This window comes from Columba livia, chromosome Z, assembly GCF_036013475.1.
Source record: "Columba livia isolate bColLiv1 breed racing homer chromosome Z, bColLiv1.pat.W.v2, whole genome shotgun sequence".
Lineage (NCBI taxonomy): Eukaryota > Metazoa > Chordata > Aves > Columbiformes > Columbidae > Columba > Columba livia.
In genome coordinates this window covers 63,304,928-63,317,623 of record NC_088642.1, presented here as the reverse complement: position 1 = coordinate 63,317,623, position 12,696 = coordinate 63,304,928, and the positions used below count along the sequence as shown (strand labels likewise).

The 12,696-nt window shown below is 39.0% G+C and overlaps 1 long non-coding RNA gene across 3 annotated transcripts in view; it reads left to right on the top strand.

Moving 5' to 3' along the window:
* The window catches only part of LOC135577299 (uncharacterized), a 29,204-nt gene extending 16,730 nt beyond the window's left edge, over nucleotides 1-12,474 (top strand). For all 3 annotated transcript variants that reach the window (XR_010468992.1, XR_010468990.1, XR_010468991.1), the window contains one exon: nucleotides 10,472-12,474. This is a non-coding gene — a long non-coding RNA (uncharacterized LOC135577299). The remainder of the gene's footprint in view (nucleotides 1-10,471) is intronic.
* The last annotated feature ends 222 nt before the right edge of the window (nucleotides 12,475-12,696 follow it).

Below are 12,696 nucleotides of genomic sequence, written 5' to 3'. Positions count from 1 at the left end.
CTGAAGTAGAAATTCTGTACCACTGATTGCTCTGTGAAAGAGGTATAAAAAATATTGCATCCATAGCTTATGAAGGGACAATTGTGCAGAAATCTTTCTTATACTTGGTAGATAGAGTGGTATAAAACCAATGCCATCTGTTTCATTCTTAGGGTGTTTTTTTTCAGCTTTACTGTGGTTTATAAAGGTGCAGATTGTCCTTTAATACATGTGTCTATATTGCAGTGGATAGCTAAGTATTGTTTTTTAGATGAATAATGTTTCTAGTCCTCTGTGTTGAGATTTCATAAGAATTACCTCTTTAAGACATCTTGTCATATCCAGAAAACTGTGACTGTACTATGCTTGCAAACAGGTATAGACAAAATATTGATTCTTGGGCCAAATATGTCACTTCCACCAGAGTGAAGTGTCTAACTACTGGTGGTGTTAGACTGGGGATTATCTATCCCGCTAATATTTACATGTCCTTCTGAAACAAAATATATTATGTTTTTATTGTCTCACTGTGCAGAAGGAGCATGAGAACCTACTGTAGTCAGGAAGACCAAGAGTAGTGAAGAAAGTGTATCTTCATCTGTGCTTTTTATTGTCCATATAGAATATCTCCAAGGCATGAATTTAGCAGGAGATAAATGTATATCAACTATATCCCCCTCCATTTAGAACTACAAACAATTCACTCTAACTTCAACTTTATTGAGCAAAAGAGTAATGTTTGTTGTTCTATATACAAATTCAGTGGTTAAAAAAAATCAGTCAGAAAGTGTTCCAAACAATGTAAACAACATTAAATGCAGCAATTATAAGATAAGCACTGAAGTAATTTTCACATGACAAGGTGTGGGTGTGCAGAAGTAAACCTACTGTCTGGTGGTTGTTGCAAGACTTACTTCCATGCCAGTTAGGGTTTATTGGTGCTAATTATTAAACACATTTTAAAATGGCAGTTATAAGATGGGAAACACACCTGAATGGCAATCTTGTAATTGTGTTGTAGTAAGTCACTAATATTTTCTCTAAAAGTGGCTGAATGAGAACAAGTAGCACTATCTTATCTTCACAATATCTGCACAGATATACTCCATCCTGAAAATTAAGTCATTACTGGGCTATGGCAGTATGAATTAGGAGCTGCTGCAAAAGGAAAAAAATGGAAATTAAGAAAACTTCCTCTAAAAAAACCTGTAAATGCTCCCTCCATACAGAAGGAATCACAACAATCTAGAGAATAAACTGCATGCAATATTTCTAATGCATTTTCAATAGAGGGTGTATGAATCCACCGCCCCTTAATCCATGATGGTGGAACCATGTCACTGAGCTGACATGCTGAGCTCTGCAGAAATATAAAGTCTTTGGTCATGACAAACTATACAGCAGTACAATCTGAGTAGGTACTCCAGGAGGCATAGCATCACAAATGCAGTCATATCTGTGAGCTACTACAAAATAACTCGTTCACCCTTTTCTGTGAATCATGTTTTCATAAGACCTCATGACAACACATCAGCTGAGCCTCTGATTGGGAATTTTTCTCCTGCATAAATTCTGGGAGGTCTGAAACTGGAAGCTAAACTGATCAAAGGCAGATTTGGTCATCCACATTTGGCAAGAGGAGTTGGAGAATAAATATGGCTCAGCTAGGACAGATTTTGGCTGGACATTTTCATTGCAGATAGTGTGAAGTGCTAATACATTTTGTAAGTTATATCATGGTCCTTCTGGTTATGACAGACTTGTGACACAGGACCAATGTTAGCATTTGGTTAAACAAACATGAAACATTTTAGGAAACAGAAAATCTGTAACTGAACCTAATTCAATCCTACCTTCTCCTAGGTAACATTTTTTAAAACATTCCTTGTCTCTAGGAAAGAGAGTTGAGATACATGTCAAGGTACTGGTGTCCAGGTACCCCTTTCCTAAAGTTCCACTGTCGCAGCTACCTAAAACATCTGCATTAGACAATATTTTACTTAATGGTGCATTAGAAATTTAAGATTAAATTTGTTTCCTTACTGCCATTTGAAAAGTTCTGGCACATTTTTGAAAATCCTTTTTATGTCTTTACATTCTACTCCTAATCTAAATGCTGGGCTGATACTACTAACATTTTAAAACAATAATAATTTTAGTTCTGTTTATTGTTATCTGAGATTATGCAGAAATAATTTATCTTGTTTGATTACATGGTGCCATTACTGTATAAAATGAACCCAATGAAGGGTAAAAGTAGTGATTATGTGAAGCCAAAATCTGTTGATGAGGAAAGAAAAGGTGATAAGTTGTGTGTCCAAAGAAAGGTAACGGGAATGAGAGGGAATGGAAAAGGCTAGGGAAACTGGAAGGCAGCTGAGATACCATGGCAATCTTTCAGCACATAAATGGTTTTTTTACAAAGGAGGCTGTCATCAGTTGCTTTCTGTGGCTACTGGGGTACGAAATTTTTGGGGGGAGGTGGGGTTGTGTGTGGAAATTAACATCAGGAAATGTTTTCTTAAATATGAGGAGATGACACAAACAGGGTACACACAGAGTTGTAAAAAATACTGTGTTTTAAGAACAGGTTGAATGTCATCTGTCATCTGATGTCATCTGTTGACAATGACATCAGTATACATATTCTGTCTGTGAAAGAAGCTGATCCTAAAAGCATTGTGGTGGTTTTGCAGATAACCATTTCTACTACTATTTAAATGCTGGTCTCTTTGGCCATGGTTGTACTGTTATCTAACACTGCAGAAACTGTTTGTATGAAAATGGAATTGTGAGAGCGTCCTGTAATTCTTTGTCCTTAGACTCACGGCCAGACCTGTTTATATCTTTAGATCATCTGGTTAGGAACTAGGAAAGATACAGTTGTCTACACATTTTTAATTGCCCCCGACTCCAGCTTAAGAAACTACCTGACTAGAGAAAACAGGCAGATAGGAAAATTTTTAAAAGAGATCATTTGAGATGCAACAATAAATACTGCTTCTTTTCTCTCTTGATACACCCCTTTGTCTCTCTGTTTTGAGAATTCCCAGGGCTCTGGCACTTCTCATGCTCTTTCTGAATATCCAGATGTGCCTGTAAACATGTTATAGCAGGATGGGATCAGCATTGGCCACCAATACCCAGCATTCAGTTGTTAATTTATCTCAGACTTTGATTACTTTCTTTCATGGAAAACTTGGCAAAAATGGAACCACTGCCTCAGGATACAGTAGATATCAACCTAGTGCTCCCAAAAGTGGCTTCAGTGAGCACCAGCCCAGTCTCTGGGGAGTATAGAATAGTCATATTTTAACCAGAGCTGCTGAAAACATGCCTTCTGTGTGGTGGCATTCAGTTGCTAAAACATCAAAATCTATTTCCCTTTATTCAAAATGGGCCAGTGAGGCATCTGAATTAGCAAGAAACTTAACAATTATATTTCAGTATACTGCTAAGTGTGGATTGTTTCCTTTAGTACTTCTTATCTTTCCTCTCTCAAATGGTTCCAGACACTTTGAAATGTCAAGATGTGTTTCATTATTAAGGTTCCCACCTGCATAATTACTCAGACACCAGGATTGTTTTGAGAATTGAGGTTTCAGGTCCTCCCGCTTTGGTTGAGAACCACAAAGCACTCTGTCTCCCAGCGCTGTACCCAGAATTGCCCATGATGATGGCTGTCTGCTGACCAGATACAGCAGTTAGGTTCACACTAACCTTAAATGACCCTCTTCGATCTGATCACATCCTTATGGCTCATGGCACCTTTTTCCTACATGAGCAAAGTAAGGCATGGATAAATGGAGGGTATTTCCATTAACTGCTTCAGTGGCTTATTTTCAGGGATGGGCACAAAAGAAGACACTTCTTGTACCTTCTCTCTTTATCCACTGAATGCCGACCCTGTCCTAAACATTAGGTGATTTGTGGTTAAGTTGCAAGTGAGATTGTAAAGAAAGCAATTATACAAGAACACACTTGTTTGGCAAATTGCAAAGGAAGGTACATAACTACAAGGTGGTAAAGAGGCATTGTTTGAATCTTGGCAAAGCACAGACTGAATTGGAAATAGTTATTCACAAAGACTTCTTGCTTCAAAGTTGTTACAGAAATATCACTTTCCCCTCCAGTGCTTGTTCTGCAGAAATAACTATGTGATGTTAAAGTACTAATAGTAATTAAAAACCCTTGGCTAGACTGCCTCATCGTATCTTTAAAAAAACGAAAAAGCCATGCACATTCACCATCAATTTCATCCCAGCGGCATTGCTCAGCATAGTTAGTATTAAGATTTGGAGCTATTTTGCATAAACAGGATGACAGCTCAACACAGTTGGAGGTGGTTTTATTGCCACTTTAACTGGTGTTAAATTAGTGAGTATTTAAGTGACACTAAACCAATTTAGAGTCCAATCCACAAAAGTCTTGGCTCCAGAATATTCTAATATCAATGTAAAACTCAATTTTAGGCTTTTCAATTCATTGCTTTGTGGCAGGCAATCACTTTTGGTTTAAGTACATTGCCTGAGAACTATCCCATCTCGCTATAAGAGCAGAGTCTCAGGTAGGTGGTCTCTGGACCTCTTCACGGGGACTGTGGATGCACAGTCCAGTTGAAAAGCATGCCACGAGATTCACAACCCTAAATCATAATAATAACAATTAATTGAAAGGGTTCAACCAGAGCTTTCAGCATACAAAGTATACCTACTAAAGTTGCTATCATTGCTAGGTTTTTTGTTCCCCCCAATAAATGATTAATATATGGAAATAAAAAGCTCCAACTTTAAATTTGCTGCCCTCCTTAAAAAAAACAAAATAAAACCTGCTGGGCACTTCTCTATCAGCAAATGTATTAAATGTATTATTTCTTTTTTTTTTCTTCTTTTTTTATTTTCCCCCAACATAAGGGATTAATTATTCAGAAGGCCTGATTTCATATACCTATTGTGCCTGCTGGAGAGGAGGCAGCATGCTGCAACACCAGGAGAGAGCCAGGCGCGTTGCTTGTAGAGCTGTGCGTGGTGCCTTCCAGGGGCTCATCTGTTTTTGGGTTAGTGGAGAAGGCACAGGGAGTTAATGGTGTCATCAGCTGTGGAGGCAGCTGTTTTACCCACACTCTGTGCTAGAGGAAATGTACTGCAGGGGGGGATTTTTTTTGTTTGTGTTTTTGTTGTTGTTGTTTTGGTTTGGTTTTTTTTCCCCTCACAATAGGGTGTGAACGAGAAGGAGTAAAAGAAAGATTTGGAGGATCAAAGAGAGATGAATGTTTCACAGTTAGCCCTGCTGTTCTCCTCCTTGTTTTTTTTCCTCCATGTTTGAATATGCACTGCAGCCTCAAAATTGTTCGTGAGTAATTTCATTCTGGTAATTTATATATTTGAAGATTTTGTTGGTGGATTTCAGAAATGATTTATTCTTCAGATATTGCTTTATTTACTTACCTAATGGATTGATTGATGTGCCAGCATCCCTCAGGCAGCAGAGGCCCCATTTCTGTTTTTTTCAAAGGAAGTGAATTGCTAACAGATAGGAGTTTCACAAACACGCTAAGTCAGACCTTCCTTATTGTTCTGTGTTTATAATAAGTTCCTGTTGGCCCACATACAGTACCTGTCACCGCCTATCCGTTGAAACAGAATCCCACACTAGGCAGTTGTGAGCTACGGCAAGCACTGAGTGATAAAACACTGCAAAAGGCTGTGGAATGCAAGCGGTGTTTTTCACTAGCCTGGGTGCTCAGAGGATGCTGCTCTCTCAGACAGCACTTTCCCAAAAGAAGCAGGACTGTTTTAGAACAATGGGAATTATTACAATTACATCTGGTATTGCCTATTGGAGATGAGAAACCTGTAGGCACAGTGGACTACATCGTGGCTTACTGAAATGGAGCCTTCACATTGCCTGCTGCTTTGTGTAACTATTTATCTAGCTCATTTTAATATTGAACTGCATATTCCCTGCTAAAAGAGGCAGCAACCGCTGGGAAAAGGGGAAGTCAGGAGGACACAAGCAGGTGCTTATACAGTATCATAAATTCTTTCTCTCCTCCTCCACCCTTCCTGTCCTCACTACCAATACCTCTGCAAATTACCTTATTTCTTCTCCCATCACCTCATGGTGGATCATAATATATTTCAAAGTGGAGAGGGTTTGTAATACATTAATGGAACTGTGCTTGTGCAAATGTCGAAGCTGCAGATTCGGCTGGCCCCATTTCTAACTTCGTTCCTTAAGCGGGTGGTTCCAGCTGGCTGAACACCTCTGAAGGTTTGCCCCACACAACAGGAAGCACTAAAGCCACTGAAAGGGTTGTGGGTGAAAATCAAAGCAAATGAACTGGGGCATGGGGTTTGAATCAGAATCTCCTTCTTTCCCTGAGAAAAGCCTGGGATCATTTTGCTGTTGTTGTTTGATCTTTAAAGTATTTTACAAACATACCTAAGTAAGTCTCACAATCCTCTGCAAAATAGGTCAAAGACCACTTCATAGATGGGTTGTAATCAGGAAGTCAGGTTACAGCAAAAGAAAAAGATGCTGTGAGACCAGGAAGAGATCCCAGATATGTATTAAGACTGACTGTGCTTCCTTTGATTTGACATAATGGAAGAACAAAAAGCAGCACAGCTGATGGCCTGCACCAAAGTGCACATTATTTGATTCAGCTCAGATTCTAACCAGCTGGTCCCCTGCAAATCAGGGAAAGCGTTTGAGTGCTCACAAATCAGCAACCGCTGCTTCTCATCAAACTGTCTTTGTAGTTGGTTTGGCACCTTGCTCTACAGATAGGTATCATATTATTAGTATAGGACTGAATACACTGATGATGAGGTAATGTTCCTATGGAAGTATCTATGCTAACAGATGTGTTCACACAAAGACCTATCATATCATTATGCAGCTGCTCAAATGAATGCTGGGGTTTTTTGTTTGTGTGTTTGTTTTTTAAGCTTGCTGAATAATTGTACTCTAGAATCTCAGCTTTCATCAGAAATATTAAATGGTTGCCTTATGGCTGGATGATGAATTAGTGAAATATGAGTAGAGCAGGAGCCTGAGTCCACAGTTAGCTCTAAGACTATTTGAACTTTCTTCATTGCTGTCACTACCATTTCACTTCAGAACACTATTGGTGGCTCTTTAATTGTTGATACTACTTAGAGACTGACAGTTTGATAGTCCTAGTAAGCATGTGGTTAGCTGCACTACTGGTATTGATAAGGGGATGTTTGCTGGCTAATGCAGAAATTAAATTTTTTCTTCCAACATCAAAATCCAACATAAAAAATGCTCAACAAGCTGAACCGAGTCTCTGGTAATTAATGCTTTTTCAGTACCTGGAAATTTAACCCAACTCTAAAGCCTTTCTGAGGGCAAGGAGCCCTACAATTGCCCAGTGGCTTATTCTACCACACAAGTACATATAGCATATTTAAAACAGCTACCTCCCCAGAATCACCAACACATAGAAATACACAAATAGAAATAAAGATTAAAAAATAGTAATGTGAGATAGCAACTATTTCACTCGTAGTACAGTATCCTACAAGAAAGTCTCTGAGGACAAGATAGCAACAGAAGGGATGTTCTCACTTGTAGCATTACAGGGTTCTTGCCAAATAATCCAGAATCCAAAAGGCCTCTGAGTAAACTGAGAGTCATGCATAATTGTTCTGAAGCCTGCTCAATGCACAGCCATTGAGAATCAGGTAGTTACTAGAAAGTTTTCCTCCCAAACAGCCTGCCTCACCAGAGTTTAATAAGCATGACATCCTGCCTCCCAGAAACAGTATCAAAACAAACACCTAAGTATTATTCAAAGAAAAAATATAAGGCAACAGATAACATGTCATAAATAATCAATTTGTAATTTTGTGTGTAAGGTTTGCCTTTTGGCAAATTAGATGAGGTAAGACAGATGACTTCAAATACACCATTTGAAGGTTTGTAAACCCATAAATTGCCATTTGATATTAGTTCTGTATGTGGGGTAATTCACAGAGTAACTTCCCAAATTTTTGAAGGATTACATGGACCCGAAGTTGTAATGAATGATGACTTAATCTGGATTGTGAATGATACAGAATAAGAAAGCCTATAGAAGTTTCTTATAAAGATAATGGAAACCTCCGAACTTTAGAAAGTCTGAAAATCAGTTTAGCAGCCATTATATCTATTAGACATACACTAAAACAAAATAATGTAGCTGCTAATTCAAATTAAATAAAAGCCACAATTGAAATACTCCATGAACAATACAGAGTGCATCTACATGAATTTTGTGTTCAGATTTAATTCTTTCTCCATATGTTGAAAGTCAACAGGCCCTCACAGGACCTGCTGGAAGATTATTTCACCTGGTATTAGACAGACATTACAGCCACTTAGAAATTATTAAGACTTAATTAATCAGTTTCTTTCTCCGTACATCCTCAGAAAAAATAAATCAGGACAGTTTTGGTCATCACAAAGGAATTCTGCTCCAACTTACAGCTCCATTGAAAAGGCCCTGAAGTCCACTACCTTGTTGTATGGTCGATTGCACAGTCCCTTACCCTTTGCTCTGACCCAGGCTCTCCACCACAACAAGGGCTGCTGCTTCAGGAATTTCCCAAGGAACTTACACTTTTCTTTCTGAGTGTTTATGGCAGCTGTGTAAGGCAGCGTTCAGATAGGCCCCAGATGAGCTTTTGCTGCAGCAGAGATAGCCAGCTGTATTTGCATGTGGATGAGTAAACAGGGCCAAGAAAATCTGTGTTCAGACTGAAAAAAAAAAAAAAAAAAGAAGAAAAGAGAAAGAAAGGAGCCTACTTGTAACTTCATTAGCTTTTCTCTAAGTGCAATAGCCACATAGGTATCATAATCACATTAACTAACTCGAAATAGTTCCAAAACCTCCCTCCATCACAAAACACTATGAAAATATTTTAGTGGTCCACTCTCCTACACATGATGCTGAAACTATAGAAATGAGTGGCTGAACTCACAACTACACTTTAAGAAAAAACACCTTTCAAAAGCCATCTTGACAGACAGCATGCACTTTGTGGGACCCAAAATGCATGGGAATCCAGATCTGTCTCCAGTGTCCTGAGAGAATCTGGTATCAGAGGAAGTCTTGGGTATTGAGTCAATGCTGACTCCAGCATCACCACTGACACAGTGTCCAGCTAATACCAGCTGAGTTTAACATAATAGAACTGGACTGAGCTGTGCTGGTTCTGTGCCACAAGACAGCCAGCCACATACAACAGGGACAGAATGCAAGCAGCGTAGGAAATGAATTGGTTCACAGTAAATGAACCAGTACTATATTAGAGCTACATTAGAGCTCACCAGCTACATGTTGTTTCAAAGATTAATGTTGTCAGAGAGGAATTTAAATAATAGAAAGGGATGTGTGTGTGTGTGCATGGCAGGGGAAGGTTGGAAATGTAAGTCTGAATATCAGCTTATTGGTACGGGAATGGATATATTAGCATTGCTATGGATAGGAAGCAAGGCCATGAAGCAGCCAAGAGTTGAGTCCCTAAGCATGTCCAACGTGAAATAGACACTTCCAGAATCCAGAGCAGACCCAGCTGTGCTAATTATTCATGCTGTTAATAAGAGCTGTTTCTTCTTTCCAGCCAACCTGCCTCCTGAGTATTTATTAAACATTGCAGTCACTGCTAAACCTGTTTATGGGGAATAGCTTTATCAAAGTGATGAAATTATCAGAGAAAAGATTCAGGAGTAGCAAAGAGCATTGAGGTGAATGACAACTAGAGACTGTCCTAATATGAATTTGGCAAAGCAGGAGTGGGTCCTTCTCTTATGAAGGTCAATTAAAAATTCTAGCTGTACTGTAAACATAATCTTCCATATAACAGTTACACACAATGTCCAAAGTAGTCCCTTAATACAAAATATCAATTTGTTTTTCCTCAGGAGATTAGCTCTCCTTTTACAATGCAAATATTTTAAAGTGTACTAAACACATTCTAGCACCTCAGTATAAGGACTAAATTATTTGCATGCAAAATTACCCAAAGTAGGCAGACTGGCACAAGCTTATGCTTCTGCCATATGTGCTGAAGAATTTGAGCCAGGAAACTAGTGGTATCTGGATACTATTTACAATTTAAATTTCATTTTACATTGTTATTCAAAAGAAAATAAATAAACAGCTTTCATTAAAATTAATGCTCTATGTGATGCTAAGTTTACCCCAAAGTTACCTGAGTATACTTTTTCCAGTTAAAAACATGGTCCAGGAAATGCAGAGAATTTTTCTCTTAATAACTGTGGCACTTTTTTAAAATCTATTTTAAGTGCATCTGCTTTTCAGATAGCTTTTTTTAAAAAAATCTGAAAGCTGTATCACTCACATTTCTTTTAGACATTAGGACTTGTGTCACTTCATATTATCTCCTGCATGCTGTGTGTATCAAGTTGTCAACAAACTTTGTATTATGGCAGAGTAAAAATGACTTTTTTTTTTTTTCAGGACCTACCATGGCTTTTGTTTGCAACACAATTAAGTTTGGAAGAACTCCACAAATTTTGGATCAGCTGCTGAGGTTTTGTATTGTCAAAATGGAAAAATTAGACCTGCTGTACTTGTCAGTGAAATACCAGGATGTGGAAAACACAAATCTTGTGCTTCGAAAGCTGATAAAAACACCGTTTTCCAGAAAGAGTGATCAGCTTGACATAGGATGGAGGATGGCATAGGAGGGGATTCTACCTGCCATTCCAGCTGCACTTATATTCTTGAAGGACCTTTGCCTGCAGGACCCATTGACAAACCTTCAACTGATGGCAAGAGCCACCCTCAGTGCCAGTGCTGTGATGGCCGGATGGCATGGTGTCACCTGCCGAGGGCATCTGGGCCGGTGCAGCTGTGCTGCCTGCCTTACCCATGAGAAGCAGCTGGGAGAATTAGACTGAAGCCAGCTTTGTGTCCACATACAAGCGTCAGAAATGCAAGTCACAGATATAATTTATCTGGCTTCAAGTGCCATCACCCTGAGGAGCTGAGTGTTTAATAACATGTTTCCCTTGCCACAGTGTTAGATGTTGTCTCTGTGTCTTCAGGTAATATCTAGACTTAGCATTTGAATAACTTCTAGTGGGAAGAAACACCTGATCTTTTTGGCTCTTTTACATTTAGAAGAAATCCAAGGACCTAAAAGTGGGAAGATCAAAACAAAATTTAACGAATGTGACTTCAACATCAGTTTCAGACCATGGAAGCATAACAATTTCCAGACAAAATTATCTCATTTTTTTTTTCCTAATTTGTGACCATGTTTTACCTCAAATGAGTCTAAAAGAGTGGTAAACAGATCTGCAGAGTGAATGGGAAAGGGGAGCTGTCAACATGAGGCACTTCCCCTCTAGAGCAGCAGAGGTGCCACCAGAGCACCTCGCTCTGCTCACACTTACCTTCACGATCCAGTCCGCAGAGACCTTCCTCTGGAAACCTGTTTTCAGTCAAAACGGAACCAGGTGTCCCATATACCTCCTTTTTCCTGATGTCTAAAACTAAATCTGACATTCTCTTTGCTCACGGAAGGTAAGTACGAGGAGCTAGTGCTTGCTCTAGAGCCAGCATCCCAAGCTAGCAGATATTCCTGCCAAACAGAAAAATAAATGAAAATACTAGGTTTTCTTTCTCTCCTAATGAAATCTGAACACAAAAAGAAAATGCTTAGCTGATACAAAATTGACATACTTTCTGTGGCCCCTTAGGTAAGCCAGACTGAATGAATTTTTATTTTTTTTTTTAATTATTACTGCACTTCAAGATAAAACTGATCAACTTTGATCTCAACATAACCACGGCATCTAAGTATGCTCATATATTTATCCAGTGTATGCTAATATCACTAAAAAAATGCTTAACCCCATGCTTCTCTTCCTTTAAAATGGTTACAGTAAGTCACATGCCCAAAACAACAAAAATATATTTTTAGGTTCAATTCTGTCTTCCTAAAAATCATCACCTTTGATCTGTTTTCAGCCTCAGGAATACTGAACAAACACCTTGGTGCACGAACTCTTTCCTGAGACAATTTTGCTATAAGAGCCAACATTTCTTCTGCACTGACTTTCCAAAAACATCCCACAAAAGTACTCGAAATCTGTGGCTATGTAGAAAGTTTAGTGGAAATTCTTCATGTTACACGTCTTCCCTTGTGTATTAATACCAGTGCGTTTCAAATGGTGGTTTGATTTCAAACATTGAATTAATGAAGTGGCTAAAAAACAGTCGAGTCAAACCTGCTACCGAAAGGCATACCAACATCTCCCTCTACTGACCGCGACGGCGGAGAGCAGAGCCTGGGCGCTCCTAAAGGGGAAACTGGAGTCCTCATTATAGGGCACCCCAAAAGCAGCGGGCGTTTCAACTGTGCAGTCCCATCAGCCACCGAATTTAGCAGTTTTCCTGTTTACTCACGGCAGGAGTAAACCTATTAAATGCGAGCACTGCCCTTTCACATCTTTCATGAGTCTTTTTGCTAGAACTGTGCATTCCTGAACACCCTACGCACGTGGTGATGGACTCGTTGGTGTGTTGCTCCATTTGCCAAAAAATATCAACTTGCAGGCACATGCTACAAAGTACATCCTTGCAGAGTGCAAATCTGAAAGGTGTCTTTCACCAGTTATTCTCTTCTCAGTTGCGTGGAAAAACAAATCTCCTTTGAAAGTCTCAGAGAAACTTTT